Source organism: Nothoprocta perdicaria, unplaced genomic scaffold, assembly GCF_003342845.1.
Source record: "Nothoprocta perdicaria isolate Ctin4 unplaced genomic scaffold, notPer1 scaffold_109, whole genome shotgun sequence".
Classification (NCBI taxonomy): Eukaryota; Metazoa; Chordata; class Aves; order Tinamiformes; family Tinamidae; genus Nothoprocta; species Nothoprocta perdicaria.
This window is the reverse complement of record NW_020454194.1, coordinates 2,216,382-2,229,213: the sequence shown is the minus strand read 5'-3', so window position 1 is coordinate 2,229,213 and position 12,832 is coordinate 2,216,382. Positions and strand designations below refer to the sequence as shown.

General features: G+C 36.8%; 1 long non-coding RNA gene across 1 annotated transcript; it reads right to left on the bottom strand.

Annotated features, from left to right (window-relative positions):
• Positions 1-1,548: 1,548 nt before the first annotated feature.
• Positions 1,549-3,924, bottom strand: LOC112954124. The gene is made up of 2 exons (XR_003250660.1): positions 3,878-3,924; positions 1,549-2,532 (listed from the first exon to the last, which is right to left on the bottom strand). It is a non-coding gene; the product is annotated as an uncharacterized LOC112954124 (long non-coding RNA).
• Between the last annotated feature and the right edge of the window lie 8,908 nt (positions 3,925-12,832).

The following is a 12,832-nucleotide window of genomic DNA, read 5'->3' as shown; positions in this document are numbered from 1 at the left end:
GTCAGCAAATATGGTGTCTTTATGATCAAATTCTTTATGTGATAAAGCCATGCCAGTCTATCAGTCCTCAGCCTGCACCGGTGCCTAAGATTCTCCTTTCTCAGGTGAAGGACTTGGCATTCATCCTTGCTCAACTTCATGAGGTTCCTGTTAGCCAGCCTCTCTGGCTACCTCTAGATAACAATCTTACCTTCCACAATATTGATTGTTTTTCCCATTTTGGTATTATCTGCAACATGATGAGAGTGCACTCCATCACCTGCTCTAGGGTACTGAAAAAGGTATTTACCAGGATATTTCTGAGTGCAGACCAGAACCATATCCACTTGTCACAGGTATCCAAGTAGAGAGCAAACCTCTAAGCCTATTTCGCCAACCGTTTTTTACCATCCAGATCACGTTGATCAAATTTAGATGAATGAGCTAGGCAAGCAAAATGAATCATTCCAAAGCACTCAAATACTGTAGTTTGTGTTGCTTGGTAAAGCAGGAAGCAGAAAAAAAACACTAAATGTTAAAGTTAAGCAAAATGGATATATTTTCAATTTACTGGAGATGTCAAGTCTTCTATTTCATTTCAGTTCCCCTAAGCCAAGGATCCTTGACAAAATAACAGCTTATTTCAACCTGCTTTTTCAATAATAGTAAACTCTTTCATAAACTACTTTAAGAGCTCTTTAATCCATTGTTTAATCATGGGGTCTTTCCTCCTTTTATTATCATAATCATAAGGGCAAGATTGTTCACACTTGCATAGTAAAATCTCATGACTTTGAGTAAGCAAGGTCAATTCCTAGTGACAAATGACATTACAATAAAGCACTGCATAACAGTTTGGAAGACATTTACTAGTCTATTGAAGATTCTTCTCTTGGCATTATTACTCAAAATAACTTCTTCCACTACTTATTTCAATATAAAACTAGAAAGTTTGAAAACAAAGGGTAGGACAGATTATAAGATTATAAAAGAGAAGGACTGTTACATTCTCCCTTCAGATGAATTAAATTGAAGTAATATATTCCTTACATATGCAACTGTGACACTGTACCCTCTATAATACCATATAGAGGGTATAGACCATATAGAGGGTTATAGAGGTCCATAGAGACRCCTCTATACCCTCTATGGCTGAAGTCTTCTCTGAAAACTTCTTGAACATGAACAGATGAAAAATGAAAACACATAATAACTAAAAATGATTTTATATGCTTTGTCAATATTTATGGATGTTATATATTGATAAAATAAATACTAATAAACTAATTAAATACCTGCAGTATGGTGTGACTGCTTTGCTGCATGGCATGAAGTGCCTTATCACTTCTAGTTGAACTATGAGGATTCAGTATAGATTCCATCCTGATGTGACAAGATATACATTATTATACTTTCATCTGAAAAGTGAGATCAAAATTACTTGGAATACAGTGTTTCTGCTGCTCATGCTGTACTTGTTTGTAAAGATTTGGGTGAAGGATTCCTCTTTTTTGAAAGTGAAATGAATGTATTTGCAAGAGAAGATGACAACTATCTTTCCGTGCACAGTCTAAGGCAGAAGTCCCCTAGAGAAAATAAATAGCATGTGATTTCATAACTACATACCTAAGTATGTTGCACCCAAAATATAGGTACAATTAATTGCTAGGAACTGTTCTTCTTATTGAATGCTTGAAATTGTGATTTCAATGCCATCACTTTTAGGTAGGGCYTTAGAACATATTATATGCTAATATCCAAAATTACTGTGCTTGGTGTTTGTCCTTACCTTCAATAACTTCCTCACAATAGATATTAAAAAGCGTAGATGGGGCATTAAGTACATGATCCCATGAGTCACGTTATAAGAGAACCTCTGTAGAAAATAGCTCTGAATCTAATGATCCCTAGCTGATCCATTCTAAATGAAACAGTGGGATAAACAAACGTATGTCTGTAAGTGAAGATTTTGATTTTGAAAGGGCAAGCTTTGAGAAATTATGAGGACCAATTAGAGGTAATCACTGGGCTGAGAGYTTAAGGACTTATTTTTAAGACCATGCAAATTAATTCAAAAGAGCAGTCTTCATCTGGAATTTGCAGACTTATCAAGCAATAAGCTAAGCCTCTCAAACTGAAAACACCTTGAAAATTATGGTAGGTCTAAAAAGAGAAAGGAGAAGATATAGGTATTTTAACCAGAATTACAAATAAAAATAATTTTTTAAAGAGAGAGAACATTTGTGGAAGTAGGAATGAGATGCAATATGCTGTCAGTATAGCTCTACATTTCTAAATTAGCATGCAGGATGTGCTTCRATTTTGAATACACCTGAGGATGCCAAACACTGACTGCTGAGTCCCAGCCATTCTGCGAGTGAGCCAGGTGGCCTGTGTGGAGTTACGGGTTGCAAGGCCTCCTCTTGGTGTACATCCAGTACCAAAGGAAACTGAAAGACACCTTCCACATGTGGCAGAGGTTTGTGGCACTCACAGGGCAGAAACATCTGAAATCCATGGGATCATATTGACCACGTAAGAGGAAAAAGYCCCCTAGAAAGAAACTACATATTACATATGTTAAAGGACTATATTTATCTTAGACTAGAGAGCTTTATGTTTAACATGGAGGTAGGACAGAATGGGATTAAAAGTTTAGAAATGAAATGACATGTAAAGAAGTAAAACATAAAAATTATGCTCATGTATTGAGTATACTCTAGAATCCTGACAAGAGTTTGAAAGGTRAATCATGAGCCCAGCAGCAAATTCTTTTAAAATATATTCTTGAAAATGGTTTCATATGACAAAAACAGAATAATCCATAGGCCATTGATTTTACTCCAGTAGTTTGCAAAATTTATAACAATCTTTGAAGGAAATGAGTAAATAAAAGCCAAAGGAAAAGGATGAATGGAATGAAATGTAACAAGTGTATGAAGAATGAACTGTGCTGCCCTAATCATTTAGTTTTTTTTTTTCCGTTTATGTGGGAATGTATCAGAAATCATCAGTTCAGTTTCAAGAAAATCTTGTTGTGGTAATATATATGAAGCAATMATTAACATGGTGAACATGGAGGCTACTAGACACATTGTAGAATGGAACTATATAAAAATGAAATGACAAGAGGCTGCAGAGAACTTCTCACTGTGACATTATTATGATAAATAATGACTTCACAACTTAAAATTTAGACACATTTTCAATAGAGGTGGCAATCAGAAGTATCTTAAAGAAGAAAGGGAATATTGACAGAGCTGAAATTATATAACAAAATTCAATAGTTCAAAAAAATGACTAGTAAAGAATACTTTTTTTTAAGCTGAGCAGGTTAGTTAAAATACTGTGTGGACTGTGTATTGTTAAGACTAGTCCTTTGCCCGAGAATGTAGTCCTGCTTTTTCCATTTAACTTGCCTCATACTCTTTCATCCTTGTCCAATGAWGGGACTTYCACTAGCTTTTGTGACAACAGACACCATAGCCACTGTCAGAGGAAGGAAACATTTGCTTCAAGGAGGGAATCTTTATTTTTGGAGCTTGGAAGAGCCAGAATGATTTATGGTTCAGCACTCAAGTTCAAATACAGGCTCCAACAGTTACTTCTCTAGGTAATTTATCTTTTTCATATCTATGAAAACTAGTGCATCCTCTCTCACTTCTTTCCCCCSCATTGCCACCACTGGGGCACAAAATTTTGAAGTAGGTCAGAACAGAAATGAGGAATGAAATAAGTATCAGTTAAGCAGAAAGACTACTCTTACAGGAAAAGRAAAAAATAACATATTAATAATAAAAACTTTTTCACAGGGAATATATTCATGAACTTACTTCACAATCTTAAATAAATAATTGTAGATTTGCAATCTAACTCCAGGGAAACAAAACAAACTTACCACCTTCCACTTCTGTGTTTCCTCTTCCAGCCATCTACTAACACACTCCCAGCACTCCAAGTTGCAGCATTTCCATACTGGCCCCCCAGCAGGATCTAATATCCTACTGTTTCCATGGAAGCAGATTTAAGACCTGCCTTTCTCCTTAACAGCTGCTGTCAGTTATCTCATCACTGGCATGGCTGGGAAGGAAAACCATCAATGAACCCAATTTCCCTCTGAGAGTCATAAAAAGTTTATATGGTCCTCGTTTTTTTTTTTTTAAGTTCACCTCCTCGGAAGATTTTTAAATTCTGATTCTTAATTGTCAGCTGTGTGCTGAAAGATCAGCTTGCATGCACTTCGTTAACTGTGCACTGAAAGATGAGTTTATATGCACTGATCTTGAAAATAATTATGCACGTGCTAAATTTTATGTGCTGTAGGTGTTCAGTGCCATGAACCCTTGTGCATACAGAATTAAGTGGGTATGTAAGTTTATTTCTAAAGGAAATGATCATCCCTGAGACAATTATGCACAAGAGCTGCCTCTGGCCATGTATTCTTCAACAGAATTCTAGTCACTCCATGCTCCAGTAGAGTCTCATCAAACRCAGTCAGCCTCTGAACTGTGGGGATCTGCTGGCGTGAAACTCAGTGCAAACTTACAGCCTGAGCAGGACCTTCAAAAGTGGAATGTTTCTGTCTGTCCCTCTAACTYCATCAGAAAAGATAACTTCAGATTTGAAATGAAGGTCTGAAGGCTTGGCAGATCCTGAGACAGGTACCAGGGAAGAACACAGATTGCAACTTTCTGCTTTTGTGAGCCTGATTTGTATTTGGGAGCCCAGTTCCTCCCAGAAGGGAGAATCATCACAGGGAAGTCTATGATGCTCTGTAGCACAAAAATTTAATGTACTTACATGACARGAATGTGAATTAAAATGCATCTTCTCCCCAACAGATCTTAAGTAATATAAACAGGTATTATAAAGAAGACATAAGAGGAAAGAGAAAAAAAAATCAAGCAAAGTTTCTCAGAAATATTTTGAATGAAGAAATAAGGTATGTTCTTCCCACTGATTAAGCAACATTTCAGAGTCTTTACTGGAGGGACAGAAYGAAACAGTGTGAGGCAGGGGGGAAAAAAAGATTATAGAATCATAGAATGCTTAAGGTTGGAAGGGACCTCAGARGTCATCTAGTCCAAACCCSCTGCACACACAGGGTCACCTAGAGCACGWGKCACAGGGCTGYRTSCAAGCGGGTTTCAAAGATCTCCAAAGAASGAGACTCCACAACCTCTCTGGGCAGCCTGTTCCAGGGCTGTGGTCCCCTCAATATTAAGAAGTGTTTTCTTAWGTTCCTGTGGAACTTTTGGTGCCTCAGCTTGTGGCCATTTCCTCTAGTCCTATCGCTGGCCACCACTGAAAAGAGGTCAGCCCCCTCCTCCTCACTGCCTCCCTTGAGGTATTTATAGACACTGATCAGGTCCCCCCTCAACCTTCTCTTCTCCAGGATGAACAGGCCCAGCTCCCTCAGCCTTTGCTCATAGGGCAGATGTTCCAGGCCCCTGATCATCCTGGTAGCCCTGCGCTGGACTCCAGCAGCTCCACATTCCTCTCGTACCGGGGAGCCCAGAAGTGGACACAGTACTCCAGATGTGGCCTTGCCAGGGCTGAGTAGAGGGGGACGATCACCTCCCTCGACAGGCTGGAGACGATCTTCTTAATGCACCCCGGGATCCCGTTGGCCTTCTTGGCCACCAGGGCACACTACTGCCTCATGGTCATCTTGTCATTCACCATGACRCCGAGGTCCCTCTCTGCGGGGCTGCTCTCCAGCAGATCCACCCCTAATSTGTACTGGTGTCTGGGGTTATTCCTTCCCAAGTGCAGGACCCTGTSCTTGCCCTTGTTGAACTTCATGAGGTTTCTCACYGCCCAGTCSTCCAGTCTGTCCAGGTCCCTCTGGATGGCAGCACAGCCCTCAGGGCTATCAGCTACTCCTCCCAGTTTGGGATCATCACCAAACTTGCTGAGGGAGCACTCCAGCCCTTCATTCAAGTCGTTAATGAACAAGTTGAACAGGACCGGACTGAGGACCAACCCCTGGGGGACACCACTAACTACAGGCCTCCAGCTGGACTCTGCGCCACTGACTACCACTCTCTGCACCCTGCCACTGAGCCAATTCCTAATCCACCTCCTGTCCACTCATCTGTCCCACACCTTCGGAGCTTGCTCAGGGGTATGCTGTGAGGGATGGTGTCAAAAGCCTTGCTGAAGTCCAGATAGACGACAWCCACTCCTCTGCCCTCCTCTATCCAGCTAGTATGTAAAGTAAACCAGATTTTACAAAGATTTTTTACAAGATTTTTTTTCTTTACTTTACAAAGATGTAAAGTAAAAATATCAAGTGGATACAAATTCAACTTTCCAGTCTTTCAGGACATTCAATTACATTTTTTTATTCATATTTTTAAGTATATAATAAAGACAAAAGAAAAAGTGTGGAAATTCAGCTATGACTCACTATGTGTATAGAGTGAAGAAGGAATTCTTCATCTGGAAATGGCAAGTTAAAAGGTAACACTTGAATGAAAAAAGTTAATCTTAGTTTTGTAGCAGTATCACTGTACTTAAGTATCTATTCAAATCTTTTGCAAACAGACTAAATGTTACAAAGACTAAAAGAGATCAGAATTGAGTGCCAATTCTTGAAAAGATTCATCCAAATTATGACTTCTTAGAAGCAAGTTACTCAAAGTCTCCTTCACAACTTAAGTATGCCCTCCTGTTACTGTAGTCTAGCTAGATAAGAAAATACGAGTCTTCKCCATTTTCAGCTTACACTTTAGAGCTAATGAAAATTCTCTCTGTATTTCAGTCAGAAAGAAGGTGGATTTATACTCCCCATATTAGCATAGCTAAGCTATGGGGCTAAAATCTCTAGGCTTCTCAGGACTCTTCTAGTGATACAGATACTCATCTACCMCCACATTAAATTTCTTGCTGTTACCCTCTTTGTAGAGAAGCCTAACTCTCATCAGTAACTGTATAAAGTCCMGTGAAAGGCCAGTCTCCCTCTTTGGGATCCTGAATATTGCACATTCCTAYCTCCTTGCTTTTCCCAGTACCATTACCTCCATACAGAAACTAAAGAGTCAATAGAGACCAAAAGTCAATCTTCTTCTTGTCAGCTCCTTTGACATCCAAAAACTTAAAAGCATGCTCCTAAATGTGGCAACAGGTAATTATGAACTTAATGCTATGTATGAACTTTCATGTTCTTTATGGGAAGGATGTCTTTCACGAGCTCCAGGGAAGTGCTGATTCTCTGCATGCTGCTCATGTTCCAGGATCAGAAAGAACTCATACCCCAACCTAAGAYAGGTTCACACATTTTCATGTAAGGTCAGAAATAAAACTGAGACACTGACTAYTTGCAAAAATTAGAGACTTCATTCCAAATCCTGTATTTATTGGAGACTCATGATTGAATAACACCTTCAGACAATGAATTATGCTRGTGAAACTCCCTGTGGTACTTTCAATCTTATCTTTATATTACTATTAGCTCTGTTGGGTTTTTTGAATTAGCATGAGTATATCTATGTTCCTGACTATGCTTGCTTCAATAAGATAAAATGGAAAAAGAATACAGATTTTCAGTATGAAAAAATGGATCAAGCATTCTTCATATAAGTTATATATGGCAATCTGATTAATATGAAKAATTTGTAACTGCAGTTTAGAAATGTTATTGATTAAAGTGTAGCAGAGGGTGAAGTAGAATCGGCCGTTTTCTCGAAAAAAATGAAACAGATCTAGGTGAAACASTCAGTAACATAATTTCTCTCTAGATCCCAGCTTATTCTGTTGAAATGACATGTTTAAAAACACCCAAGCAGGGAACTGGCTTGTTTACTAGTTTTCTTGTGGTGATGGAGTTGTCACTTGAGGAAAGCCTATTTTGTAAAATTTTGACTGCATCTAGTATGGTTTTCTTCTTCGCTTTATCGTGAAAGTGCAGTCTTTTAGGGTATGGATATTTAGAAGTGAATATTCAGAAGTGAATATTTAGACTTCGTCTCTGTGTGTGTTAAGGTTTGGTGTTTGCTTTGGGTGGCTTTTTTTTTTTGGTTTTGCTTGCTGCAATTCTTTTGCATAGCTTTTGGCTGGTTATCACAGGGGAAGAGCACAGAATTTCTTCTATTCAAGTATTCCAAAAATTAGATTGCATAATCAGTAGTAATAAAATGYTCTATGTCAGTATGTTTATTTTCATCTTAGAAGAAAACCTTTGCTTTTTGGAATTATTCCAAGCAATCAAAATATTCTCTGAGCATTCACTCTGCAACGAATTATCTCCTCATCCTGCACTATTGGAGAAAGCTCTTTCATCTCAAGCATACATGTCATTATTCTACACTGTGTTGATATCTAACAGCACTTACACTGCCTCCACTGAGACTCCACTGACTTCATTATATTTCAAGTCCATAAACAAGATTTAGCCCAGCTCCTATAAAATCATTTGCACAAATATAACAGTTGTCTTATGCCTACTACTCTGATTATGTCAGTACAGTGTAACTYAGKAATTCRATCCYGGCCAATGTTTATGTTTTATATGCAGTCAGAATCCCCATCTGAGAGTTAGTAACCCTACATTCTGTTCCCAGCTATGCCACAGATTTACTGTACAAGTGCACTCAGATGCCTTATTTCCTTCGTGCTTCAGATTCTCTTTGCAAAAGGACAAAAATATTCCTTTTCCCTGCAAAACCCTTTTCAATTCTATGCCCAAAAAAAAAAAAAAAAAAAAAAAAAAAGTCAATCTATTATTCTGTTATTCTTACTTCATTACCTGGTGCAACAAAGGAAAGATTGCTAATGCAGCCATCACTTATGCTAAGACACAAGGACTTTGAAAAGTTACCACCTTCTGCAGTAATTAGATGTGCCCAAGAATTTGACTTTCAGAAGGATCATGTATCTCCTAATGGAAACAATATTATGTTATGGCTATTATAGTTGCATCATGATATTCAAGCCAGTGTAAATCATTTGGAGTAAGGTTGTTTTCATACTCCAAGTTTACTAATCTATTTATATCCATCAGTACTTCACTGCTTTTCAAGTGAACTTCCCTGGCAAAGCAGGTGGTTTGATGTGGCACAGTTCTTTCTTTTTATTTATAGACAACATATCTAGCTTTCTAATATATACCTCAGCATAAAATAATGATATAGGAAACACCTAACGCAGTTCTCTCTTGTTCTGTAAAATTTTTCTCTCTTAAGGTGGTGATTAATCTCTTCATATTTCTTTCAGAGCACTCCATCACACAATAAATATTTCCAGCTTTGTCATGCCATACTTTATATTTCTTTCCAGCCAGGATAATTGATCTACTTATAACAGTCTTTAAACCTACCCATACTGCCTACATTCTGCACTTATACTTTTCCTTTGGTAAATCTTTCCTCTAAGATTGCACAAATAAGTTGCATATTGCAATTTTACATACTCAAGTACTACTTCAAGTCTTCCTTTTGTGTGCACTTATAATATTTTGCATTTCCTTTCATGACTTTTTCCTCTAGCATTAATGTCCCTTCTATTTCTTATGTTGTATACATAGTTGTCTGGTTTATTCTTGAAATACTCATGAAAASTCAGCATTTACAACATCATTTAAAACTTTGCAAAATTTCCCTCCACTGTATAAACAAAATAACAGCATTACTTCTGGCACAACACTTGGGAATAAAAATAGACCTTTGAGTGGTGACCAATGGAGTTTTATTTCACAGCTCAGTTAACTCCATTTCTTACAGCAACACCTGGAGCCTTCAGTTAGTTCAAAAATGAACAGTGATCCTATCTAATAACTTGGGTTTTTGTTACTTCTATACTTCAGAATTATTGTATGTACTAGATAGTTTCATGAAACAAATTTATGTGATTTCATAGATACTTTTTTCATGGTCTTTTATTCTATGAAGAAAGTACATTTGAATTCTCCAAGGAAATATTAAATGGAATTTATTTTGTGTGTTCTAAAGCTGGATTCTATCTGACTTTGGGAAGTTCCCCAAACTACAACTTGAATTGCACAGAGGGCAGACTTTCAGTCCCTTTGTACATGTGACGTATGTTGAGTTCCAGTGAAAACAACCAGTGTTCCTCTCCACATCTTGACTGAGGTTGTGGAGACAGCTGGCCATAGAGGCTTCTGGAGCCTGGAGAAGACCTGGAAAATTCCTTATGATGTTTTAACTGGACAGTTGGGACTGCTATGTTTGGGCATAGTGATATTTAATAAGGTAGAAACAGCATGTGGGAGATCACTAAGGTGATGTCCCCTAAAAAGAATACTTTCTTTTTGATAGACTTATATTTAAATACTTCCAGCTATGACATTTGATGTTCATCTGGTAATTCAGTTAGAGTCAGGAGACAAAAAATAACAACGGASGAGAGACATCTTTAAAGAACTTTTTAATAAATAAAATGTTAGTTAAAAGATGATGTTTATGCCCTTCAAAGGATAAATGGAGCTAGWTCTACAATGCCCTAGGCAAAACAGACTATCAAAGATGACTGCTGTTCCTACATTGCTGCACACACTTCTTTCTAGTTCAAGTGAAGACAGGAAGGGAATGTSACAAGACCTGAAAATCTAACATTTAACAGATCAGTGGCTCTCTGCACAAGGAAAAATATTCCTTCTGTGAAACTATATTGCTCATAATAGATCAAATCTGTCATATTTGAGGAAAATTTTCTCATCCTACTTCTCTTACTTGCCTTGAGTAATGAAAATGTAATGTGCTCCTAAGTACTGATGATGTTTTGTCCGAAGGTCAGACTGAGTTATTAGAACAAATGCTAAATCCATGTGGTAGTCCTTCACTCAAGACGGTTCATCTTGAAAGGTGTGAATTTACAAAAGTGAACTGCAGTCAGAAAGAAACAYACATTTCCTGATGGCTGTGCAGCACCACRTATTTTTGGTTCCCTGACTATGGTGCATAGGATWGAGAAAATAGGAAGATATGTTAGTGCTGAACTTGCTGTTGCATTAACAATGCTAATGTCATGGCAGGGGACAAGAAAGTGGGATGAACCCTCTTTTTTTTTTCTTTTAGGTTTTGTCACAGCAAGAGCCACTTTTACTTTTCATAATTATGTTATGAATTTGTGTATGAATGTGAAAAGTGGCATAGGTTGAAGTGGTTGACCTTTAGTGTTTTCTTTTATAATACCGTTTATCTAACTTTTGTCCTCTCTAACAAATGCTTGCTTTTCCTTCTGAATGTCATTCTGTCAAACATCTTCATTCATGACCTTTATGAATTAGACAGATTATGGAAAACTAGAAAGACATATTCAATTAGAGTAACTTTAAAATATATACTTAATTATACAAATTATTCTAAGCATACTTAGCATTAACTTGTTTAATGGTTTCTGTCATAACACGTACATTAATACAGACCATATCGGAACACACTTGGACTAGCGATTTTTAGTAACCACCGCTTGTATGAATCACGCTCTTCAAAGTTCTGGTTGCTAAAAACACATTTTATACTTAGGAAACTGGCCTTATTTTTATGCAAGGAAGAAACATGTGTTTCTGAGATGAGCATTACCAGAGCCAACAAAAACTGCACATAAGTTGACATAAGTATAATTTTACTGTAAGTAAAGAGAACCTTGTAGATTTTCAAAACAGATTCATTCTTTCAAGGGAAGAAAATAATGCTTTTCCTTCATAGAGCTCTAAYTTGTAAATCAGTGTAGCCTAACCAAAATTGTATTCTTTGTAGTCCMTACGTTCGCAGAGGACATATGAACTTGCTACTAAGTGTGGATCATATAAAATGCTGGGCAGTTTTGCAGGRGCAGCTAAAGTCTTAGGTAATAGAGTAAAATGTAATGCAGTAAAKTCATTTGCAAAGTTGTAAATTAATTTTGATGATATCTAATCTAAGAGAAAAAGAATTATATTAAAGATTGTAAATATTTATCCTTCAAATCAAATCAAGCATGCTCAACTTGCAGTTTTGCTGTTTAGAGGTTTATCAAGTGTTTTCCGGTTTCAATAAACAAAAAAAAATGCTTTTCATACACTTAATTCTGGTCTGTGTAGTTTAAGAATTTTTGGCACTACTAATGTTAAATTAGTTTGTGGTGGTGAGACTAGAAAATGTACTTGGGGGAAAACAAATTACTTTTACTTTTGTTTGTTCCATGCTTGTAATATGAAAAAAAATTAAACTAAAACTTTCACAAAAATTAAATTCAACTTAATACAGATGTCTTCCCTGATTTACAACAATTCYATAAACCCAACCAAGTGCCTGGATTAAGCTGTTCTTATACTGTCTTATATAATACGTTAAAAGTGTTCCTGGTCATAGAAGTAGTTATTACCAAAAATAATAGAGTGAACCGAGTGTTAAATATCTTCATATCTTTCCTTTCCTTACTTGAATTAACTGATCATCATTGTAGTGAAAAGGAAGGACTTCTCTGCCAAACGTAAACTGCAATTACTTTCTCAGCACTCTTCCTTCTCCCAGATGATGAAAAGGTCTTCTCTATTAATTAAATATGAAATCCAAACCTATGCTTTAAATTATTTTGTCCTTTAATTATTTCTACATTCTCAAAATGCCTAAAGCTATTAAATCAGTTTTCCCTGCGAACTGCATTAATATTCCTTAGTGAAATTGAGGAAGAACTAGTATTAACAGTGCTCCTGATAGCTCTCTAAATATAAAAGAAATTAAATCAGTGGTTACAAGTGATAAGATTGCTCTGAATGAAATAACCCATCAAAGCAAAATCCATGATAACAAAGAATAATGTTGTACAAAAGCAATAAAACCTAGTTTTGTAATTCTAACAAGAAGGAGAAAGAGATTTCAAAGTTCTGTAKCTTTTCATGGGATCAAGA